General features: G+C 42.5%; 1 protein-coding gene across 48 annotated transcripts in view; it reads left to right on the forward strand.

The window, feature by feature from the left end:
• NCALD (neurocalcin delta) overlaps positions 1 to 18,571 on the forward strand; it is a 478,889-nt gene that overhangs the window by 121,442 nt on the left and 338,876 nt on the right. For 18 of the 48 annotated variants that reach the window (XM_069600442.1, XM_069600456.1, XM_069600440.1 and 15 more), the window contains one exon: positions 3,879 to 3,929. The exons of 26 other annotated variants lie outside the window; for them this stretch is intronic. The gene's annotated coding sequence lies outside the window, so the exon portion shown is untranslated. Of the gene's footprint in view, positions 1 to 2,218; positions 2,318 to 3,878; positions 3,930 to 18,571 lie in introns of all 48 variants that reach the window. 4 more of the 48 variants (XM_069600446.1, XM_069600459.1, XM_069600463.1 and 1 more) reach the window with 1 other exon arrangement.

Here is an 18,571-nt window from a genome sequence, read left to right on the forward strand (position 1 = left end):
CTTCTCCTCCTGCCCCCAATCCCTCCCAGCATCAGAGTCTTTTCCAATGAGTCAACTCTTCGCATGAGGTGTCCAAAGTACTGGAGCTTCAGCTTTAGCATCATTCCTTCCAAAGAAATCCTAGGGTTGATCTCCTTCAGAATGGACTGGTTGGATCTCCTTGCAGTCCAAGAGACTCTCCAGAGTCTTCTCCAACACCGCAGTTCAAAAGCATCAATTCTTCAGTGCTCAGCTTTCTTCACAGTCCAACTCTCACATCTGTACATGACTACTGGGAAAACCATAGCCTTGACTAGATGGACCTTAGTCGGCAAAGTAATGTCTCTGCTTTTGAATATGCTATCTAGGTTGGTCATAACTTTCCTTCCAAGGAGTAAGCATCTTTTAATTTCATGGCTGCGGTCACCATCTGCAGTGATTCCGAAACTTAAACTTCAGAAAAATATTATCCTCAAATGGAAATGAGTAAAGGACTCACGTGGGCCATATGCTAATTGAGGAATCCAGTTAGATACCCATCATTATGTGATGAAAAGTTTAAACAAGAATAGGCAGGTGTGACCAAAATGAATTCCTTGTGTGGGAGGTGAGTTTATACTTCACTTTTAATACCTTGATGAAATCTAGTAAATCTAAGATAAGTCTCAGGGAATCTTTTCGTTGGCAGGGCACTTTGCTGCCGGGGGTCCTCTCCTGGCGCACACAGAGAAGGGGTGTGCTTGGTCCCATCACGTGTGTTTCCTTTTTCCTCCCATCCCAGTGGCTGGTCGAATCCTCCTTGTCAGAATGGAAAGATAAAGGGAGCCAGAAAGTTTTGACTTGGTGTCATTGCTGTCACACGGCTTTATAGTCTCTGGACCTGGCAGGAATTTAAGGCTAACATTTTTCCTCCTGGGTGTTTTTATAGGCTTTTCAGAGACTACCCACTTCCCCAGCCCCACACTCCCACCCCAATCCCTGCTTGCGGCTCTAATCACTGAGGCCCTTTCCCCAGTGTAGTTCTGTTTATGCAGACGATGCACTGTCTCTTCTTTGGTTCTTCATTTACTCCCTCTTCATCCCAAGGAATCTAGAGTCACCTCTAGCTTTCATCAAGCATCTAGGAGACCCTACTTAGAAGGCCCTCACGTGACCTCACACCAGCCCTCACACAGCCCCATGTCCACTTTATCACTGGAAATATGCAAGCGTTCTTTGCACTGATGAGCTCTGGGAGTGCAGGCCCATCTGATTCCAATACGTCCTTGAACTCAGGTCGGCCACTCAAGTCTGCTTCCCACCTTGTAGGATTTTCAATCCAAGGTGATTTCTGCAATGCAGGAGTAAACTGCCCTTCACCAGGCTTGAAGTGGAACTAACTGGCCTTCACCTCTTTCCCAGGGGTTAAAAGTATAGCTCTCTCCAAATAAATCCTTCTCACAAATTCTTTTCTCAGTTGTCTCCCTCTCATCTCTCTCTTTGATATTCTTGTTGAAGGTGAGGGGTCTGCGTTCTGTCACTAGTTATTGGGCACTAAAAGTTTGCCATGGGTTTATCATCTCTAAACTGAGAGAAAAGTTTTCAGTTTGACACGTTGCCACACACGTAATCCACAGACTACACTCACTGAGGACTGTGTGTACTGTTAGGCCTAGACCAAGCTCTGCTAGGGCGAAATGTGCTCTCAAAGGGATTTTAGCAGGGAGTTCTTCCCGGGAAAAAGACCTCTACTCACTGGGTAATGCCCTGATTAGAGGAGCTAAATGGCTTGAAACCCACTCTACCATAGTAGTGATTGGATTTTTTTTTTTTTATTAGAAAGAGGAAATGTTTTTCTTTGATCAAAATCTCAAGAGTAATTGGGTTCCAGCAAGGAGGCATTTGCTCTTGATTGCAGCCCTCTGTGTTTAGACTGGTGTGTCACTGCAGCCTGCCCCTAGACTTCCAGGCCACGCCAAGTGGAGAATTCTGAGTTCACCTATCAGCTGGGTTGGCAGTTTTCAGAGAGCAGTTCTAGTTGCTTTGGCTTTCTCATTTGAGCTCCTCCTGTCTTTGCTTGGGGGTCTGCATTCCTCCTATCAGACTGGCTTCTGAAAGAACTTCCTACTCTCTAGGTCAAGGGTCGTTACAGAAGTGGCCCCAAGCCACCCGTGGCCCACTGGTGAGATGTTTGTTTGGCTGGTAGGTCTGCACAGTGTTTTGAAAGCCGAGTCATCTAGGCTTGTTCCTTTCAACCTAGATCACATAGTTGCTGTGGGCTAACTGTGCGCACCTGCAGGCATTGAAGCTTTACTGCCTCCTTTTGGATCTTTCGGGATAGCTTCCAGTGTGAATTAAGGTAAATGCTCTGAAATGAATCAATATGTCTTTGAGTGATTAGGAGATAAGGTAAAGTTCCTTTCTGTAGTTTCCCATTTCCTTTGTCCATGACTGATTGTTTAGTGGGAAGAGGAGTGATGCGTGCTAAGTCGCTTCAGTCTTGTCTGACACTTTGTGACCCCCATTTGCAACCCATGGGCTGTAACTCACCAGGCTCCTCTGTCCATGGGATTCTGCAGGCAAGAATGCTGGAGTGGATTTCCATGCCCTCCTCCAGGGGATCTTCCCGAACCAGGGATTGAACCTGTGTCTCTTACATCTCCTGCATTGGCAGGCAGGTTCTTTAGCATTAGCACCGCCTGGGAAGCCCTGAGAGGAGTGATGGGAAAGTATCAGAAATGAAGGGCCTCATCTCTCTGCGGCATGAAGGCTGCTCAGGTGAGGGCTGTGCACAGAGAGAGACAAAAGAGGGGCATTTATTACACACACACACACACACACACACAAAAGGATATACTCACATATTCCCTCCACACTGACAAGAGTTCTTTAACACTTAAATTGAGAAATTAGTCAAGAAGATGAGGGATGACTAAGTAGGCCTTTAGTCAGTGATATCATGGGACCAAAACACATTGGGAAAATATGCCTTTATCCCTTAAACTTCTCCAGAGTATAACCAGAGAGGTGCCCACAAGCTAAAGCACCTTTGTGTCCACAGCAGCCCTGACCTATGGGACAGCCTGGTGGGGTACTCTTTGAACTAGAAAGTGGCCTGTCTCCATATTATGATGGTGGATACTCGAGCAGCTCACCTTGAACAATCCCAGTGGCAAGACCACTGTTGTTACATATGGATTTGGCAGCCCCTTGGGAGGCATTGCCAACCCCTCGCCAACTGTTTTTTTAATGGATTTTCTGTGACTGAGTTTACCTGGGAGGAACGCCTGTTGCAGCTAGTCAACATGGCAGCCCGTCTATGCTCCAGAGTGTGTGTGATGTGGGCTGTGTGAGTCTCATTATAGCGTCATGAACCCACTTACATCTGTGGTCTCATCTCAAATCCAGAATTCTGTTGGAACCAGGATTTGATTTACCTGGTCACACTCCTGCTTGCCCCTGGAGCTGTGGTCATTTCTAGGGGGTGCAGAAAGCTCATTCTTTCTCGCCTACATTCATCCTCCCCACCCCAGCCTCCTTAATATTCTACTCAGGACAATAGGTAAATGGTGGAAATCTGTTATTTCCCTGATGTGGGTTACTTTTCTCTAGGAAAACACACTCCAGTGTTCTGGAATTCTGGAGTTCATTCAGAATACTCCAGTATTCTGGCCTGGAGAATTCCATGGACTGTATAGTCCATGGAGTTGCAAAGAGTCGGACACGACTGAGTGACTTTCATTCAGTGTTGTAGAACCTGCTAAAACCATAGGCTTCAGTTCTTGCAATGTAGTATAGCAGGAAACAAAGTTAGTTGTGCTTCTGTGGTGTATTTAGATTCCAGCATTGATTACAAAAACAATAAACACTTGTCCAGTGCTTAATAGGAGCTAGGCTTTTATCATATTGTTGTTTTACAGGGGAGGAAACTGAGACACAGAGAAGTCAAGGAATTGGCTTGAGCTCATCTGGTGAGTAAGTGGGGGAGAAGAGGGAGTTGAATTCAGGCAGCGTGGCTCCTGAATCTTTGTTTCTAATCATCACTGCCTGGACTCCTTCAGATTAATGATGAAAAATTCAAGTGAGGTTGCATGTGAAGGTTCAATGAACTCCACAGTATTAAACAGATATCAATTATCCCTCTCTGTGTTCCTTAGGGGGTGAATGTTATGGACAGGCATTCCTTCTGAAGAGAGTAGAAGTATGAGAAAGAACCTCAGCAGCACATGTGCTGATAATGTCACCAAGACGGTTATTGCATTAGTTTTCTATTGCTGGGGGCTTGGACTTCAAATAACACAGGCTTATTATCTCTTAGTTCCTGGGTGTCAGGAGTTTGGCATAGGCTAGCTGGATCCTGCTCAAAGTCATCCCAGGCTGAAATCCAGTGGCAGCTGGGGCTGTCATCTGAGGCTCAGGGCTGTCTTCCCAGGTCACTGGTTGTTGGCTGGATTCATTTCCTTGAGGCTGTAGGACTGACATCCCTCTTTGCTTGCTAGCCTTTGGCCGGGACCACCCTCAGCTCTCAAGAACTCCTGAGGTTCCCTGCCAGTTGTCTCTCCTACAGGCAGTTTGCAGCCCAGATGTCTGCTTTCTTCCAGGCCAGGAGGAGCTCACCTCTCTCTAGCTGGCTGGGATGGAGTGGCTGTCCCGTCACTACTGGTCATATGAAAGGAAGTGAAAGTGTTAGTCGCTCAGTGAAGTCCAACTCTTTGCAACCCCGAGGACTGTAGCCCGCCAGGCTCCTCTGTCCTCGGGATTCTCCAGACAAGAATACTGGAGTGGGTAGCCGTTCTCTTCTCCAGGGGATCTTCTTGACCCAGTGGTCGAACATGCGTCTCCCGCATTGCAGGCAGATTCTTTACCATCTAAGCCACTGGGGAAGCATATAGTGTAACCTAATTGAGGAAGTGGCCTTCCCATCACAGTTCCAGATTCTACCCCCGCTTGAGGGGAGGGATTATACAGGTGGATGCAACCTGGGTGATGGAGTCTTGGGGGTATCTTAGAATTCTGCCCACTCGGTTGCAGTGTTGGAGCCCAGGGGGATCTCAGCAACACTGCCAAAGTGGATGTTAGAAAATTGTGGAATGGGTTACTAGTGCCCAGGGATACGTCCCCTCAACATATTTATGTGCTATTCTGGTTGATGCTATAGAATCTTGAGCCTTCTGCTTAGGTCTCTGAGGGGCTTTTCTGCCACGGGAATAATCGAGGCCACCAATGCCAGGTGGGGAGAGCTGCCAGGGAGTTTGTGGGCTTGATTCTGATGCAAGTTGCTGCAGCACCCTTTGCAGGCGCACAGGCTCGCCCTGCTTGTTACACACTTTGCAAACCCTGCGCACAGTACTATGTGAGGGATGTCCAGAGCGAGGATTGCTCTTTGACAGAATGTAATTATTGCCTCTGTCTCACTGGCCCACAGACAATTGTTTTCTTTCCACATGGTGTGGACAGAGTCTGTGTGGTTGGTGCTGGTTTGATTTCTGTCATATTTTGTTTGCCCATTCCCTGAAGGCAATTTAAATCCCCAAATGGGTTCAGCTGAGAATTACCATGGAAGAGATCCAGGATCAGTGTAGTACCATAAAGCAATGGCCATTAGGAAATTTCGGTGAGTCAGAGGTCCTAGAAGACCCCATAAGAAGCAACAGTGTCCTCACCAGCTGGAAATTGTGTTGCTAAAGTTAAGTATATGCTCACTGATAAACTCAGATGGCTCAGGGTTGAAGGCCGAGCACAGAGCGACTTTACTTGGGCACAGGTTGAGTGCTTTGAAACTTCAGGTGTTGAAATCATAAAAATATTTATTGTTAAAAGAGATATGTATATATACAAAGTGCTATCAGTTCAGGTTAAGATCCTTTATTTAGTTTTCTTGAAGATTTAAAAACAACAGCTGTATCTCATGGTCAAGAAAGAAGGAGGCACACTGATGTGAAGTACTCCAGTGGGTTCAAACAGTCATGCTAAGAACTGGGTCCCTTCCAGTTCTAGGCTGAGGGCAGTGGCCATCAGGAATCTTTCAGTGATGGTACTGAGAGCATTCTTTTATTTTGAAATTCATTAATGTAACACAGTCATCCCTTGGCCTCTGTGGGAGATTAGTTCCAAAATCCATAGACGTTCAAGTCCCTTGTATAAAATTGCCTAGTGCAGTGGGCTCTTGTGTCTATGGTTTTCACCAGTGGGTTTCTTTGGATGGGTAGGTTTCTGTGGATCTGCGGTTGGTTGAATCCATGGATGTGGAACCAGAAGGCCAACAACATGTGTTTCTTGGCAAAAAAATAAAATTAGAAAAATAGAAGAAAGAAAAAAGTTTAAAAAATTGTATATGATTTCAGTAACAGTCAGTATTTTGCCATACGTGTGGACACATATTAACACATGAGAGGGTAACAGGCGGGGAGGCCGAGGCCCCCAGGCGGCAGGAGGAAAGAGACTGCAAGTGGCAGACGCTTCTTTTCCTTCTCTACACTGAATTAGAAGAGGCTTCTTTTAATTCTGTGTCGACGACACCTGCCTCTGCCTTGAGCTAACCAGTATGTGTTTTCTTAGGTTAATGAAGCTGTGTATTTGCTTTGGAATTTGCCTTTCTTCAGAATGGTTCTGCCTAAGACTAACTTTTGTTTTCTCAAACCTTGGGCTGATAATGGCTCAACAAACCAGTATTCTTGTCATTGGTTTTATGGCTGGGGGATGACACACCTTGTGCCATCCTATCTCAAAAGTGCATACTTTGGGAGAGGGGCCTGGTGAACCTCTGTCAGCCTTGAGGTGTCTCTCTTACTGGATTAATAGCTTTCTAACAGACAAAACACCTTGCTGCAAACTAGCAAGGGGGCACTTTCTCTGTCCCCTTCTGATATCTGTGTCAGAAGCTTTCCCTATCTCTGTTATACTTTAATAAAACTTCGCTACACAAAAGGCTCCAAGTAGTCAAGCCTCGTCTCTGACCCCAGATCAAAATCCTCTCTTCTGGAGGTCACAAATCCTGGTGTAGTACTTGGCTCGCAGCAGCAACCTTTCACACACACACACCTGATATAATTTTGTTTAAAATATTTTTACAAGTATATTTTGAGATTTTTAACGTGACATTAGATATTCTTCTATAGTATAATGGTGTGATGGTTAAGAGTATAGAATTCTGGCATCAGAACAGACTTTCTGAGTTTGAATAGCTCAGCGCCATCTAATTCAGTGGTCTTGGGCAAGTTACTTAACTTCTTTGCTTGAGTTTTTCTCTGTAAAATGGGGGCAATAATATTACTTACATCATAGGATTGTAGTAAAGATTAAATGTGTTAATATATTTACAAATTGCTTAGAATAGAGCCTGCTGCATGGTAAGTGCTGTGTAATGTTTGTTTTTATTAATGGTTGCATAGAATTCCATCTCCTGGGTAATTCATAACTTATTTATCATCCATTGCGTGCTATTTGGATGTTTTTGATTTTTGATGATTACAAATTGTGAAACCCTGGTACACACTTTTTGTGTGCCCATTTAAAAAGTTATTTCTTTATTTCAGGAAATAAAGTTTCTGGATGAAAATATATTAATATTTTTATGGTTTCTGTTACATATTAGCAAATTAATCTCTGAAAGGTTGTACCAGTTTACATGTCTATAGTACTGAGAATGTCTGTTGTTCTCAGTGTTGAGACAGAAACAGTATCTTAACGTTGTTTCCATTGCCATTTCTTTGATTATAAGCCAGAGAGATTTTTCCATATGTTTATTTATAATTTACATTTATTCTTTATAAATTATTGCTTCCTGGCCTTTACCAATTCTTACATTTCTCTCTTAAACTGACATTAAATGCTTCTAGTATATCCAAGGCATACTGAGTGCATTTAACAATAATCATGATGAAGATGATGAAGACAGTTGCCCAAGGCATATATCACATCTCAGAGGCAGTAACCTCCTATAGTCAAATTCTTGTGCAAGGCTCACTCAGCTCCTGATCTTCCATCAGAGGTATTTCATCATAGCCTCCATGTTCTTCAAATTTGTTATTATTATTATTTGGTTATATTTCTTTGGGGCCTCCCAGGTGGTGCTAGTGGTGAAGGATCCGTCTACCAATGCAGGAGACTCAAGAGACCCAGGTTTGATCTCTGGGTCAGGAAGATCCCCTGGAGAAGGGAATGGCTACCCACTCCAGTATTCTTGCCTGCAGAATCCCATGGACAGAGGAGCCTGGCTGGCTACAGTCCATGGGGTCACAAATAGTCGGGCACAACTAGCGACTGAGCACATAGCAACAGTATAAATTTGTGGTATAAAGAACTTATGCTTCAGTTATTTGAGGAAGAGGTTGCCAGGAATGTTGCTTGAAACACTGCAAGAACAGGATCGTATCCTGCCTCTGTAACTTCAGAAATCATCTTGTATGGCAAAACCAATGCAATATTGTGAAGTAAAATAAATAAATTAATTAAAAAATTTAAAAAAAGAAGTCATCTTGAGGTGATGCACTTTTCTGAATGAGATTTCATTAGCGACAGTTTTCGTCTTTGCATTGCAGTAAATATTGTGACCACCTGGGAGAAAATCTCTTGGTTTATTAATGAGCTCCACGGTCCATGGGATTTTCCAGGCAAGAATACTGGAGTGGGCTGCCATTTCCTTCTCCAAGGGATCTTCCTATCCCAGAGATCAAACCCGGGTCTCCTGCATTGCAGACAGACGCTTTACCGTCTAAGCCACTAGGGAAGCCCACAGATATTGTGACTACCTGGGAGAGAATCTCTTGGTTTATTAATGAGCTAAGTAGTCATCTAATGAGAAACTGTCAGTAATCCTGTGAACATGTGGAGGAAGATTTGTTTTTAAAGGCCTGGGTGTGCAATGGGTCTCAGGAACAAGAATTTATTCACTGTTTAAATTAGCTCCTGAATTCTGCCTTCCCGTTGGCTATGGAGACCTCTGGCTACATGGTATGCTGTTGCTGAGTGTTGAGTATCAGCAGCAGTTGATGGTCTTAATTTGTGTTCCTGATTTTCTCCATGTAAATCTTACAGGCTAAAACACGTGATAAAATCATGTTTTTAAAATACCACAAAAACATGTAAACTTCAGTGAAGTTAAACTTGTTCTGTTCTGGAAAATAGACCAAGATCAGTGGGGATAAGTTCAACATTTCCTGTTAATGTAAGAAAGAACTGTTTTTTTTTTTTTTTTTAAAAATCTCAGAAAGTGTCTCCTCATAGTATGTCTCCTCACCTTTTTGAAGCAGTCACTGGGATTTCTCCAGCATAGATCAAATGATTAAAAAGTAATGGTTACTGGATTTAAGATGGAAAAGGTGGGACCATACACTAGGTAACTTCTAAACTAGATTACTTCTAAGGTTTTTTCCAACTTGGAGATTCTACAATTATGTTAATTAAAAGAAATCATCTGCCTATTTTTCTAAAGTGGTGAAACTAATAGAAACTGGAAGTGGAGTGGTGGTTACCAGGGGTTGGAAGGAGGAGGAAAGGGGACTTGTTATTTAACGGGTATAGAGATGTGCTAGGTGAAAAGTTCTGGACATCTGTTTCAACAAAGTGAGCATACTTAACATGACAGTACAACTAAAAATGGTCCAGAAGGTAATTTTTCTGTATATTTGTTTTATCAAAATCAAAGAGGCATGAGAGTGCTATGAGTTTTGCTCTAGGCCAGGCACTGTAGGGGACTCATAAGTTCAAGACAGTCCCTGCTCTCAGCTGGTTCACTTCCTTTCTTCTGTGAGAAGTGAGGTGGCTGTGCAGGCCAGGGTCCTCAATAGCCAGTTATGATGGCATCATTGCCCTTGCTTCTGTGGGCACAGCCAGGAATCCAAAGAAACAGAACGCCTTCTCCCTTCTGCTGTCTTCCAATTTCCTGCTAGTGCCCCAGATGATAGAACCCAATAGGAAGCCAGCTGCTGAGTTAGTCTGAAAAAGGTGGTGTGCATAGAATGTACATAGAAAGGAAGAATGTCCACAGAAAGCTGTGGGGTTGAGCGAGGAAGGTGCTGTTAGGCACAGTCCAGCCCTTTGTCCCTTCTGCATCCACTCACAGCCTTCTATCCACACATAAACTTGATGAAACAACCCCAGCAGCACTGCGGTGCTTCTCTTGATACAGCTATCCCTTTAACAAATGAAGGCATGCTCCCCTTTTCCCCAATAAGGGAGATAACAAAGTTTCATCCGTCAGTGCATCCGTGTTTGAATGATCTTAGTGACTCTCACAGGTTAGTCAAAATCCCATTGTATAACCCACAAGGCTAAATTCTAAAGTTAAATGATCAACCAGCATCCCTTGTATGACAGAGCAGGGGAAAGGAAAAAGGAGGAAGTGATTTCTTTATACAAATATGTACATAAAAACACAAGGAAGAAAATACACATAGTTGCTGCAGATCTCACTTCTCTAGCTGATCACAAGGCTGTAACAGATATATAGTGATAGGCAGACAGATATAGGATCTGCATATGAACATGAATTTGGGCAAACTCCAGGAGACGGTGAAGGAGAGGGACGCCTGGTGTGCTGCAGTCCACGGGGTTGCAGAGTTGACACGACTTATCGACTAAACAACAACAACAATATGAAACTATATCTGTAGCTTTTCTTCTTCTCTGATCCACTTTCATGTACCTCTTCCTTTTAACTAGTCCTTTGGTTTGTGAGGATTCTTTCTTTGCTGGGTTGTGGCTTCATTCCTGAAGAGTCTGTGTCCCTAGTTGTTCTTTCTTTATTGGGCTGGTAAAATCCTCTATCAACTTTAATACTGAACATGGAAGTAATAAACAGAACCCCAGAGAATCCTCTGAATTACAGATAACCCTCTTCAGGCCCCTATTGTTCAGCAGCAGTCCTATTTTCATCTTTACATTTGGGACCAATCAACTTAACATGGACAGCAAAACCTTTCTTTGTCCATTAGTTTAATGGCACAAGGAATCTGAAATGACAAGGAGGAAATCTCAAATTTGAGTATGGTAGAACCATTTTTTGATGCCCATAATGGAACTAGCAGAGCCCCAAATCTCAGGAGTGGGAAGCAAAATTTTTGTTTAAGCATAATAATAAAAGCAGGCCCTATAACTTTAATACTTGGTTTCCAGATCCAAGTGTCCTAGTTATGGAAGAAATAATACTCTATATGGGCTGTTGACTCAAAGCATATACTGCAGGCTATAAGATAGTGCCATAAATTTTCAAGGTGTTATCTCCCAGTGGGTGACATTACTGAGCCTTCAATTGGTGATTCCACCATTCTGTCACGCCAGCTGCTTCTGGATGATGGAGTGTGTGGCAAGACCAGAGAATTTCATGGTCATAAGCCAGTGGCTGTACTTCTTTTGCTGAGAAATTAGTGCCTTGGTCAGAAGAAATGTTGTGATGGGTACTATGATGATCAATAAGTATGTGGATGGTGGTGCTTGCAAAAGGCAAATCCATATCCAGAATGTATTTATTCCAGGGAGGACAAATCTTCCCCTCCTTCTTTCTGGAAGGAGATCAAGGTCATCAACCGAAGGCAATCAGATTGGCTAGCTGGTCCACCAGGGCTCATTGTTGGCTCCTACTGTTGGGAAGCTGCGAACTCAGCCATGCTGGTAGCAAGATTTGCCTTGGTGGCCCTTTGCACAGCCAGCTTGATGCTGCCATTGATACTCTGAAGACAAATCTTTGGAGAAAGCACTGGAAAAAAAAAGCACAGGGAAAGCACTGGGGAAAAAAGGCTGACTGTCATATGACATCCTCAGAATGTTATCTTGTCCACTTTATCATTGAGAGCCTCTGCAGTGGTGCTCTGTTGTGGGTATTCACATGGGATTCAAATATTTCATGGGGCTTCCCTGATGGCTCAGTGGTAAAGAATCCGCTTGCAATGCAGGAGACATAGGAGATGCAAGTTTGATCCTTGGGTTGGAAAGATCCCCTGGAGGAGAAAATGGCAACCCACTCCAGTATTCTTGCCTAGAAAATCTCATGGATAGAGGAGCCTGGTGGGCTACAGTTCATGGGGTCACAAAGAGTAGGACACGGCTGAGCAACTGAGTGTGAACACACACACACACAAATATTTCATACCCTTTCCCCATTCCAAAAGATCATCCACATAGCTGTTTCACAGTCCTCCTTTTTACCAAATTTCCAATTCCATCCTTTCTAATTCTCTGACCATCTGGCTAAATCATTAACTACTACTTATGAGCTGGTATAGATTGGTACTTCTGGCTAATTTTCAGCCTAGACAAAACGGCTATTCAGATGTACCGTGACGTTCTACCAATGGGCAGGACTTTCTTTCTCCACTATTTTTCAGGGCCACTCTGAGTGAGTATGCACCAGTCTGTTTCCAGCTAGTGCTGGTAATATCATGAACATACAATTCATCTAATGAATCTCTTTTTTGATCATTAACTGGTTACAGGGAGCTCCTTATGAAGTCGTGGGTGTGGGCTGAGAAAGGGAAAGCAGTGTAGCACAAGTAGTGGCCATAGGAAGCTGAGTCACCTAATTATATAACTTAGAACCTTATATAGCTAGTAACTTCCAGACCTTCTGTAGACCTATCATATATATATATATATATATATATATATATATATATATATATATATATATATATATATATTTGACAGACTGACTGCATTAACTGATTTTGTGGTATGGAGGATCAAATGACACAATTAGTTTATAGTGGATACCTTTGTTCATGTGGTCATCAAGTGTCCAAGGCCAGGAGTTCAAGAGCCTAGGAATGTGCTTTCAAGGGGAAAAATCAGCAGCTGTTTCTCTGAGGGAGAAAACCAGCAGAAAAGCCTGATGTTTTTCCAAAACATTAGTATTCTAAGTTTTGATTTTTATATAGGGCTTGCCCCATGATTGTTAAATTATTCCCTTTTTTGGCGGGGGGTGGGGGGATAAGCTATAACACTTTTAGGGAATCACGATGAAATTTATTGGGAATGGAGGCCATAGCCAGTCAGCATCTTCCCTTTCACGTTTTCTTCATTGAATTATATTTCTTCCTAGTGGAATTATTCTAATATTGATTATAGAAATATATTTTAACTCTCCTTCCGCAAATATAAATCATTGTTGCATTATTTAGCTATCATACTTCCCCATTTGGAAAATATCAGAAGCTTCTTTAGATCCTTTTTCATACTGGAAATGGCAACCCACTCCAGTGTTCTTGCCTGGAGAATCCCAGGGACAGGGGAGCCTGGTGGGCTGCCGTCTATGGGGTCGCACAGAGTCGGACACGACTGAAGTGACTTAGCAGCAGCAGCAGCAAGGAGTTTGCTAGAAGTATCTTCTTTTTTTGAAAAATCAAGTTACTTTGTTGTAAAACAAAACTGATAGATCCCCTCTTCCAAGTGAAATATATAGCTTAGTCAATTAGAAAGTGAAAGTGAAAGTCACTCAGTGGTGTCTGACTCTTTGTGACCCACTCTATAGAGTCCATGGAATTCTCCAGGCCAGAATACTGGAGTGGGTAGCCTTTCCCTTCTCCAGGGGATCTTCCCAAGCCAGGGATCTAACCCAGGTCTCCCACATTGCAAGCAGATTCTTTACCAGCTGAGCCACAGGGGAAGCCCAAGAATACTGGAGTGGGTAGCCTATCCCTTCTCCAGCAGATCTGCCCAGCCCAGGAATTGAACTCTCTTGCATTGCAGGTGGATTCTTTACCAACTGAGCTATGAGGGAAGTCCTGCTTAGTCAATTACCATAAGGCAAAAGCATTTGTAACTACAACCAAAGTTCAGCAAGTAAAAATTAAAACCCACTCCAGAAGTCCCTTCCATGTACCCTGTATCAATCACAACCCCTTACTTTCCTTCACAAGTAACCATTACCTATGCTTTAACAGTGATCACCCAAATATGCATCCTTAGGTCCTATAGTTTAGCAGCTTTAAAAAAATGAGTGTGCTTATTAAAAAAAAAAAAAGCTACAGCTTTCTTTTAATCTATAGGTTCCTGCTCCATCTCTTTCTTTTCCTTATAGTTTATCTGTGGATGAACCCAGTCTGCTGACCCGTAGAGTTTCTCACGGTCATGACACATTCCACTGTTCCTCTGTTTTCTGTAGCCCTGTAATGTGGTAGCTGGATTTAGAGGCTTGATCAGACTCAGATATAATTTCTTTGGCAACATTCTAAGAGTGTTCTTCCATCAGGAAGCATGTAATATCTGTCTTGTCCTTTTTTGTGATGTTAACTCCTGCTGATGCTCAGTGCTTGGATTCCTTTATTCATTGGGGCTGGCAAAATGGTTATATTCTATTTTAGACTTATTTTTTTCATTTATCAGATGGACTACTTTGATAAAGAATTGCTTCCCCTCATCTACTTTTTGATTACCCAGTGGTGCTATTCACATAGGAGGGACAAGATAAATATTTGACTCTTTTATTTACCAAGCATCAAAATCATGAATCTGATTCCCTTTCATCTTCCAATAGTATGCATATGACTTTGTGGACTTAAGCATATTTGATGTGTTCCATTTAATTGCAGTTATCTTTTTGAAACCTCAAAGCCTGATAGAAGCCTCTTAAAGTTGTCTCCTGTTTATTTTTCCCGGATGTCCTTTGTAGATATAAACTCCATGGACTGAAAACTCAAGAACAACTTCTCTAGCTCAGCCTTTTCTCCATTCATTTATGGCCTTAACTGACCAGGGAATATGTTTGAAGAGCAGGCACACCCTCTATAGAAAGAGAATATGTGCTTTCTGTTTACAAATATTCCTGGCTTTGTATTGAGAGCCTGGAGCACTGGCTTCCTGTTGGGCCATTCTCCTCTGAAAAGGAGATTGCTTTGCCAGTGTTGTCCACCTTTTCCGGAAAGATTTGATATTAATAGTTTTTCTCCAGAATGACTTGTTCTTCTATGAGGCATGTGCTCTTGCCTAGTCGAATGTACCTACGATAGTATTAAAAACAGCTGAAAAACTGTCTTTTACTGCTCTTCCCCTGAAATTCCCTATGTAATCCAGTAAATATCTGTAAATTAACCTTTGGGAAAGATAAATTAATCTTATTAAATGTGAGACTGCCTCAGGCTTCTTGGGGTGCAGTAGAAGACTTGATTTCAAAATGTGCTGTGACTTAAAAATGTAATTTCCTATGCCCAGTGGAAATTTATCACATCCCTCGCCTCTGGGTAACTTGCTTTTCCTTTAGTTCAAATGCTGTGTTTTCTGTCTTCATCCTCTCAAGCTTGGACATTCTGAACTTTTTAATTCTCTCAGTTCTATTTCTGTGACAGTGGTTTTCGGGCAACAGAAGTGAGAAGTTGATGGGGAAACATCTGATGGAAGAAGGGATACTTGACCCAGCATACAAAAGAGAACCTCCCACAGGGGAGAGGACAGGTGGTTTTGAGAAGCTTATGGCATCAACACCTGTGACAGTTTTCTTTTGGTTTATATCATTCATATTTTTAGGCTAGATAATATGGATTTACAAAAATGGGTATTTTTATTGTGTAAGACTCTTCTGGAAAATGTCCCTTCGCTTCAGTTGTGACTGACTCTGTATGACCCCATGGACTGTAGCCCACCAGGCTCCTCTGTCCATGGGATTCTCCAGGCAAGAATACTAGAGTGACTTGCCATTTCCTACTCCAGGGGATCTTCCTGACCCAGGGATCAAGCCCACGTCTCTTATGTCTCCTGCATTGGCAGGTGGGTTCTTTACCACTTTTGGTTTATATCATTCATGTTTTTAGGATAGAGAATATGGATTTATACTTATGGGTATTTTTATTGTATAAGACTCTTCTGGAAAAAGTCTGTCTGATTCCCTGGGCTTAAGTTTTTAGCCTGACAGTCAAGGTCATTCACAGTCTTACTACTATCCTCCCTCTGAACACTCAGTGACTCCCTATTGCCTGTTGGACAGAGCATGCAATTTTCCTACGATTCCTGTTTACCTCCCCTGGCTTATCTCCTTGGCTTTTCTGTGGGCACCTCTTTAGATCAGCTGTATTAGATGGTTTCCATTTCCCTGGCATACCCTATGCTTTCCTACTTTGGCTTTTGCTCACATAATTCCATTTGGAATGACCTTGCCTCCCATCTCTAACTGCAGAAATCTTACTGTAATATCTTAACACCAGCTTGAAATTCCTTTTTCCCCAGGATTCTCTTCCTGATCCCTCCAAAGGAATTACTTCATTCCTCCTTTGAATTCCCAAGCAATTTGTTTATGCAGTTGCTTCATATTGTTTTGATATATGGTTAAAGATTGCTATTGGCATCCTTTACATATTTGTTTGATACATGTGCTTATGGGATATAAGTAGGATGGACATATACCCAAATGTTATTGAGACAGTTCCAGTTTTCCTGGGTAGTCTCAGAGTATGCGCTGTTCCAGTACCCTGTCTGGTTAACTCCCTGTTGCCTTCTTCTTAGGCTTTCCAGGCGATGCTAGTGGTAAAGAACCTGCCTGCCAGTGCAGGAGACGGAAGAGGTTTGGGTTCCATCCCTGGGTTGGGAAGATCCCCTGGAGAAGGGAATGGCTACCCACTCCAGTGTTCTTGTCTGGAGAATCCCATGGACAGAGGAGTCTGTCAGTCCATAGGGTTGCAAAGAGTCAGACATGATTGTAGTGACCTAGGATGTACATGCCTTCTCCAGAGTATCTTGATCTGAGTGATGAATTAAGTAGTCACCCATGGAATAAGTCACTGGGGGATTGGGGCTGCCTCATACTCATTCTTGAACTGCTCATTTATCAGGAGGGGTGATGGAACCCACATACGGTGGGCAAAGGGGCAACAAAGTTCACAGAAAGGAGACTGCCTTGTGTTGGGGCAGGGCCCACATTGCAGAGGCCATCAGGAAATGCTAGAGATCAGTTTTGACTCCTCCCAGAGCTAGTCCTCCTCATGGCACTGCCTGGAGCTATTACTTTCCCATCAGAAAGTTAGATTCCCTGAGGATTTAATAAACAGTCTCTCCCAACATGAAAAGCTGTGGGCATTGTTTCCTCCTTGGATCATTGCAGTTGGAGCTTCAAAGAATACTCGGATATTGTGTGGAATATTGAATATGCATGTGAAAAGGACTTTGTTTATTTACTTATTATTTATTTATTTTCCATTTCTTTTCATTTTTAAAATTAGCCTACAGAGAAGTCAACAGAATTGTACATAGTGATAGTCCCTTCATTTTGCTACATGACCTTTTCCTCTCTCGCTTAGTTCATATTTATACACGTCGGATTAAGTTTGTGTTTAAGTACGATGTATGTATAAATGTCCACATTCTCTTTTTGCATCATTTGTATATAGTTTGAGTACATCATGGTACTTCACTCCTAAATACTTCCACATGTTTCTTTTAAGGATACGGACATTCTTCTAACTAACCACAATGTCATTATTACACCCAAGACAATTAACAGTAATTCTACAAAGTCATCTAATATACAGTCCATACTCAAATGTCTTCAAACAAGTTTTGGACCTTGAATCCATTTGACCCATTATGTCTCTTTCATCTCTCTTAATCTTGTGTAGTCTCTGTGCTTGTTTTTGGTCTGTGTGTAACTTATTTTTGACATACAGTGTTTGAAATCCTTCCCCCCCTCACCCTTGAAAGAATTTTGCCTTTCCTCAGATTCTTCCTCCTCCTCTCTCTTCTAAAGAGAGTTGCCAGATCTGCTCTCTGCTTTTTAGAATTCCCTGATGAAGACTCTAAAGATCGGTTAATGGGCTGGAGTGAGTGAGAGGCGGGAGTTTGGTCCTGAGGCTTTAGAAAGGCCCAAGCTCCGCTCCTGTGGCCCACACCCACCCTGTAGCTCTGAAGTGTGGGGCCTTGGAGAGGAGCGGAAGGAAATTGGAAGAAATATTGCTGTGAGCTATGTATTAGATTCTTTTTAGTATTTTTCCAGAACCAGGAAAGATTATGTTTATTAGTTACTTTTGGACTCTGTTTTCCTTGAATCTGACATCCCCTCAGAATGAGGCTTCAGGGGAAGTCAGTATTTATTCTGCTCATACACAATCTTTGCTCTTCAAAGGAGAAAGCATTAACACCCAGAGAGAGAGAAAGCTTTATTATGGCTGTGGTCATAAGCCTTAGAATGTCTTAAGAGGATTTTAGCAGACTGCAGAGTTTCGTCATCCAAATTGGGACACGTTTGAGAGTGAAACATTTATAGTGAATATGAAATAATTATTGATAATGAAAATATTTATTTCAGGCCATGTGCTTAAATCAGGTTGGTGTCAGGCAAACCAAAATATATGGTTAACCTGATTATATACACCTGCTGTTTGCACCACAATTTATCTTGTCCAAATGGATGAGTTAAAAATAAACATGGAAAAATGGAAAAATGAATGCACGTACAGTACTCTGCATAAGTATTAGATTAAACCATATGAAACTCTTATAAAAGCTGCAGTTTCATGAGCTGTCTATAATGAGTTTAAAATTTGGACATGCTGTTGCTGCTGCTGCTGCTGCTAAGTCACTTCAGGCGTGTCCGACTCTGTGCGACCCCATAGACGGCAGCCTACCAGGCTCCCCCATCCCTGGTATTCTTCAGGCAAGAATACTGGAGTGGGTTGCCATTTCCTTCTCCAATGCA

Source organism: Ovis canadensis, chromosome 9 (genome assembly GCF_042477335.2).
Source record: "Ovis canadensis isolate MfBH-ARS-UI-01 breed Bighorn chromosome 9, ARS-UI_OviCan_v2, whole genome shotgun sequence".
Lineage (NCBI taxonomy): Eukaryota > Metazoa > Chordata > Mammalia > Artiodactyla > Bovidae > Ovis > Ovis canadensis.